The following is a 7471-nucleotide window of genomic DNA, read 5'->3' as shown; positions in this document are numbered from 1 at the left end:
TGTTGTTCCAGATAAACTCATCTGTGGCCACTCACGACCAGGGAGAGAGAGTAAATAGGAGGGTAGGATAGAAGAGACAAGAGGTATGAAGGAGAGAGGGCTAGAAAAGAGGAGAACGGGGGAGAGGGATAGGTACTTCTCAAGGGAATCTCTGTCTGTACCACTTTCCCGTTGTAACTGGAAATTGTGATGGTGATGACATCATCATCTGTGGACAGTGCTTGGCACCAGCTTATGATGTAAGACACAGTGTATGAAAGCAAGGGGGCTGGGGCGGCAAGCATGCACCCCCAAGAACAACAGTGATCTGAGGATTAGATATGACTTTATTACCTACTGTTCTGTTTGGAGGTTTGATGGATGATCAAACACTTACGGAAGAACACCTGCCCTCAGGTGTGTGTGTCTGTAGTCTCTTGTCCGCTCCTGTTTCACACACACACACACACACACACACACACACACACACACACACACACACACACACACACACACACACACACACACCCCTCTCACATGCACTCACCCATCATTCACACCAACTTCAACCCCAACCCTAACACCATATTTCAAAGTTTAGCACTGTTGATGAAATCACTTCATCATATTCTCACCCTCTCTGACAATATTGACATTGGAAGGTGTTACCGTGTTGCTTTGCCTTTCAAGTTAGATTTAAAACAGAAAAGGATACTTATTATTGTTGAAACGCCATAGAGAGTGGATTTACAGTATGGCCACTTGTTCCAATAGCAATCACCTCCCAGGAAACACAATATTCACAGACATATTTTTCCACCAACACCACCAGTATGTGGAGACAATAGTGCAGCTACAGGAAGACCAACAATGCCATCCTTTCACTACCACTGGGATGAAAAGAAGATAATTTAGTTATTGACCAATGCACCCCCAACAAGGCGAATCATAACGGAAAACTGTCTGAAGATTGTTGTATATCGGCAAAATGATGGTGATGACAGGGGTAAGGTATCTGCTTCCTGTGTCAATCAGATAGGACCTGTTTTCTCTCTTTCTGCTCCACTGAGTGTGAGATACACATAGGGGAAGGGAACAGGTTTTAGTTGTATTACTGTTTGTTACAGACACCTGGGGAATATGGGGGTAAAAGAGCACACGATAGAGTTTCTGTTTATCAGTTAAACTTCAGGCACAACAATCTGAATTGAGCAACTAGCGACTAATAAATATGTCAGTCCCGTTGACTTGAGTATAGCTTAATCAAATACCCCCTCATGGGTGATCATTTAAAGGGATAGGCCCAGTTATGTCACACCGTGTCAGTCATATTAACAAGCCGAATGATAGCAAACACTGATATCTTATGCAGGGTGTACACCATTACCTGTCTATAAACACTCCAGTTCTATCAGGGTAATATAACCATCCTTAATCATAAAAATGCTTGGGGTGTGAAGATAACTCTTTATATGTATGGCCCATACACATGGCATTTCACCCTTGCTCGTATGCCACCCTATCTGCTGGCAGAATGGTGTAGTGGGTAGTATGTCCCAGCATTCATCAGAGATAGCATTACACTCCCTCTAAGGCATTTCCTGTGGTGTTTCCTGCTCTCTCTCTCTTTCTGAATTAATGGTCATCAATCCTTACTAGCCTCTCTCTCTGACGGCTTTCTCTGTATCAGACGCTGATCTCACAAAGGCTCTCTCTTACTGAAAGGCTCTCGCTGAAAGCGTTGGGCTCCCAGTGTTTCTGAGCCGATGGTGGAGATAAGCTTCCCCTGTGTGTGTGTGTGTGTTTGTGTGTGTTTGTGTGTGTGTGTGTGTGTGTGAACTACAAATGTTACAGATCTCACAGCCCATGGCTATACAGTCTGGCAGCTGTGTGTTAGTGTGAATGTGTGTGTGTGTGTGTGTGTGCATGCGTGCGTGCTTGTGTGTGTGATAGAGTTAAATAGTCTAAATGTGTTTATGTGTGTGGAATAATGCAAATATCAGACACCATTTTTCTCTGACTTAGTTCACCCAGAGGTCCTCTCTTTCTACAGTCTCCAGAGTCTGCTACAGATAATGTGCATCTTAACCCACCCTTTCACCACAACTACACTAGTAAGCGCAGGCACACACGCGAAGCACACACGCAAGCACACACACACACACACACACACAGAACGCTCTGATAATGGTTGTATGGAGTCTGGACTAAGCTTTACAGGCTTTTGGGGTTTTATAGCGTCGCTGCACTGCCACATTCACTTCAACCAGTGTCTCAGACCCCACCTCGTGAGTTTCTGTGTCTTTCAGACAACATGTCATGAAGTTAGAATCACCTTTGGCAGCGTTTACACCTGTGAGTCTTTATGGGTAAGTCTCTAAGAGCTTTGCACTACTGGATTGTACAATATTTGAAAAAAAAAATGATTCAAGATCTATCAAGTTGGTTGTTGATCATTGCTAGATAGCCATTTTCAAGTCTTGCCATAGATTTTCAAGCCAATTTAAGTAAAAACTGTAACTAGGCCACTCAGGAACATTAAATGTCATCTTGATAAGCAACTCCAGTGTATATTTGGCCTTGTGTTTTTGGTTATTGTCCTGCTGAAAGGTGAATTTGTCTCCCAGTGTCTGTTGGAAAGCAGACAGAACCAGGTTTTCCTCTAGGATTTGGCCTGTGCTTAGCTCTATTCCATAAATGTTTATCCTAAAAAAGGCCCTAGTCATTGCTGAGGATAAGCATATACCCATAACATGATGCAGTTGCCACCATGCTTGAAAATATGAAGAGTGGTACTCAGTGATGTCTTGTGTTGGATTTGCCCCAAACATAATGCTTTGTGTTCAGGACATAAAGTTAATTTCTATTCCATATATTTTGCAGTTTTACTTTAATGCCTTATTGCAAACAGGATTCATGTTTTGGAATATTTGTATTCTGTACAGGCTTCCTTCTGTTCACTCTGTGATTTAGGTTAGTATTGTGGAGTAACAAAAATTGTGTTGATCCATCCTCAGTTTTCTCCTATCACAGCCATTAAACTCTGTAACTGCTTTAAAGTCACCATTGCCCTCATAGTGAAATCCCTGAGCGGTTTCCTTCCTCTCCGGCAACTGAGTTAGGAAGGACTCCTGTATTTTTGTAGTAACTGGGTGTATTGATACACCATCCAAAGTGTAATTAATAACTTCACCATGCTGAAAGGGATGCTTTTTAAAAAAATGTACAGTATATATACCAATAGGTGCCCTACTTTGCGAGGCATTGGAAAACCTCCCTAGTCTTTGTGGTTGAATCTGTGTTTGATATTCACTGCTCGATTGAGGGACCTTACAAATAATTGTACTGTATGTGTGGGGTACAGAGATGAGGTAGTCATTCAAAAATCATATTAAATGCTATTATTGCACACAGAATGTGTCTATGCAACTTATGTTACTTGTTAAGCAAATTTCTACTCCTGAAATTATTTAGACTTTCCATAACAAAAGGTTTGAATACTTATTGACTCAAGACATCTCAGCTTTTCATTTTAATTAATTTGTAAACATTTCGAAAAACATAATTCCACTTTGACATTATGGGGTATTGTCACGAATCCCACCGAAGGTGGCTCCCCTGCCTGCTCGGGCGGCGCTCGGCTGTCGTTGTCGCCGGCCTACTAGCCGCCGCTGATCCCTTTTTCCTTTTCGTTTGGTATGTCTTATTGTTTGCACCTGTTCCTTATTTGTGTCTCTTGATTTATGGTTATTTAAGCCTGTTTAGCCCGCCCAGGTTTGTGCGGGATTATTTTCGTCAGAGTGTTTTTGTTGATGGATGTGCTGGCGATCTACTTGGGTTATTTTATATGCGTACTGTGGACCCGTTGTAATTGGGCACTTCGCATTTCACGCCGGTTGTTGGCGTCGACCGTTTTTTTGTATTTAAGGAATAAATTAATTTTTTCCTTACCTCTGCTCTCTGCGCCTGACTCCTACCACCACTCCTAGCATTCGCTGACAGGTATTGTGTGTAGGCCAACGACACAAAGTCTCAATTTAATCAATTTTAAATTCAGGCTGTAACACAACAAAATGTGGAAAAAGTCAAAGGGTGTGAATACTTTCTGAAGGCACTGTAAATTACCTAAATGGTGATAATCCTGTGTAACTGTCAGACTCTTCTTCCAGCAGGGCCTGGGTAATGCAATATGCTATTGAATGAAAGACTGTGTGCATTATGGAATAACAACAGTATGTGTATCATTCTGTTCTTAGATCTACTGACATGTTCTTTAGTTCCGGCTTGTTGACAACCTGCACTACCCTCTTAGAAAAAATTATTCCAAAAGGGTTCTTTGGCTGTCCCTATAGGAGAACCATATTTAGTTCCAGGGAGAACCCTTTTGGTTCCAGGGAGAACCCTTTTGGGTTCCATGTAGAACCCTTTCCACAGATGATTCTACATGGAACGAAAAAGGGTTCTTCAAAGGGTTCTCCTATGGGGATAGCCAAAGAACCCTTTTAGGTTCTAGATAGCACTTTTTATAGTGTAGTTACATTATGAGATGAAGTCATGAAGTCACTTAAAAGCAAAGCCCTCTGGTCCATCTAATCCTATACAGTACTTGTTTTGAATAGACTAGGGGTATATATGGATAAGTGTGGATGAAAAAGAATCAACAGAAACAAGAAAACACTCAACAACTAACTAATGCATCACTCATCCATATATTAATATGTACATATTCTCATTCCAATCCTTTAGATTTGTGTGTATTAGGTAGTTGTTGTGGAATTGTTAGATTACTTGTTAGATATTAATGCATTGTCGGAACTATAAACACAAGCGTTTCGCTACACTTGCATTAACATCTGCTAACCATGTGTGTGACCAATACAATTTCATTTGAGAACGCACTGATAGTAACAAGGGAGCATAAACCAGTGGTGGAAAAAGTACCCAATTTTCATACTTGAGTAAAAGTAAAGATACTTTAATTGAAAATGACTCAAGTAAAAGTGTAAGTCCCCCAGTAAAATACTACTTGAGGAAAAGTCTAAAAATATTTGGTTTTAAATGCACTTAAGTATCCAAAGTAAATGTAATTGCTAAAATAAAAGTAAAAGTATAAATCATTTTAAATTCCTTATATAAAGCAAACCAGACTTGTTTTTTAAATTTATGGATAGCCAAGGGCATGGTCCAACACTCAGACAAACGAAGCATGTGTTTAGTGAGTCCGCCAAATCAGAGGCAGTAAGGATGACCAGGGATGTTCTCTTGATAAGTATGTGAATTAGCCAATTTTCCTGTCCTGCTAAGCATTCAAAATGTAACGAGTACTTTTGGATGTAAGGGAAAATGTATGGAGTATAAAGTACATTTTCTTTAGGAGTGTAGTGAAGTGAAAGTAAAAGTTGTAAAAAATATTAATAGTAAAGTACAGACACCCCAAAAACGACAAGTATTTTTACTTAAGTACTTTACACCACAGACATAAACACTTCCTGCAGTGCGTTTACCAATGTTTATCTCCAATCCAGGAACTGATCATTGAGTCCCATGGTCTGACTCATCTGAGATAAAGGCCCATTTGTACAGAGCCTCATTTCCCTCCATTATGGAATGCTGCTTATTCAGGTTCTAGGGGAATCTAGCTACATTATAGTGTCTGTAGCCATACACTTTGTTGTGGATGACTCAATCCAGATGCCATTACACTTCTATGATATTATTTTATCCGAATGACCTCCATTCCTTGTATTTGTATAGTGATTCCATTGCTTAATTTATTTAGGCCTATCCATGAGACTGGAATGCAATACGGGGTAATATTCCACTGTGGAAACCTCATATTAAAATGAAATATGTGTTAATCATCTGTTATGTTAGCATGCTAGCAACTGACAATTATAGTAGATAATATCTGCTGACTTTCTAATTTACAGATTTACCTGCTAGCTGGCTGATCGCTACAGGTTGGAGTTTGGGCCTATGTGACATATAGCCTATTAGCTCAGCAACAGGACTTTCAGCTTTCTGAGGTAGCAGAGTAGTTGTCTAATTGCTAGCCTGCTTTTAGCTTAGCAGTTATCTGACTGTTAGCCCTCTTCTTGAGAGGTTACATCCTGTCGAGAAGGAGGACACACAGTACAACAACAGGCTTAGCTGTTGTCTGACTGTTACCTGAGTAGGGCCTCTAACTGCTTCTCCTTCACAGAGACTTCTGGTTATTTCCATGGATCCACCTGTCTCCAGTTGACTATGAGGTCATCCCTCGACAGGAAAGATAATATGGAGTTGAAAAGGTTGTGAGGCCAGGTTCTGAGGATTACTCCCTGTGGAGGAATCACATCCTCCACCATCCAGCCCAGATCCTCCGGAACACATTACCCACTAGCCCAAGCTTACTCCTGGCTGTCGGCAGAGGGCATGGGACCTAGACCGTAAATCATGTGATGAAGGGGAATGCTTTCCCCTCTTCTTCATCTGTGAAGAATGAACCAGAAGAGTCAAGGATTTTCTCAGAGCTACAAATATGCCACCTAACAGAGCATTTGATCCTTCCGATGGGACCCCCTAAATTGTTCTTAGTTCTTAAACCATTATCAGACCCTAGGGAGACTGTGAATAATGTTGTCCTAAGTGCAATGAATACTTTGGGAAACAACCATTAAGATGCATTTGATTCAGCTGATCTCTCTCACCAAAACACTTGAAGATAATCCTATAACCTAGGATCTGTAACGTAATATGCCAGGAGTCAGGAAGCAGGTGCAGAAGGTGAGTTTATTATTGAAATGATACAGATGAACAAACATGAGCCGCATACAGAACGTGGGAGAAAACAATACTACCTAATGACTCATTTCATCTGAGGGCTAAATAAAGGGGGAATAATTAAGTCCAGGTGTGCGTAGTCGTAGTTGCCAGGACTGGTGGTTAATAGACTGGCGACGTCAAGAGGGAGGGAGCAGGAGTGACAGGATCTAAGATCAGTTTTGCCTTTCAGATCATAATTAATAAAATGACGTGAACAGGGGGAGTCTGATCCTAGATCAGCACTTCTACTCTGAGACGCTTTGTGAATGCAGGCCCAAGTTCAATGTTGTGACCCAGTTTCCCACAGCTAGATCAGTGATGATAGACATGTCCTTCCCCTCATACTGACACTGTTTTCATACCCTTTAGTCTACAATCAGACCACTTGATTTCAGGAAGTAGGCTAGTGGACTAGATTTAGCTCTCTTTTTCTCACTGTTCTCCTTTAAAACACTTTATGTGCTCTCTGTTGGCAGTGAAATGAGTGAGTTTGATTTAATACAAAATGTAACAAAAAAACACAATCAGTAAATCAGATGAAAAGGTTATGATAAAACTGTTTCTGTTATTCTAAATGTTAACAAAGGAATTCTCACAATAACTGCAACATGTGCGCTGAGAGTCGGGAAGCAAGTTCCGGGAGTGAGTGTTTTAATAAATAAACGTAACATAATACCAAGCATGAACA

Source organism: Salmo trutta, chromosome 1, assembly GCF_901001165.1.
Source record: "Salmo trutta chromosome 1, fSalTru1.1, whole genome shotgun sequence".
Lineage (NCBI taxonomy): Eukaryota > Metazoa > Chordata > Actinopteri > Salmoniformes > Salmonidae > Salmo > Salmo trutta.
This window is presented reverse-complemented; position numbering follows the sequence as displayed.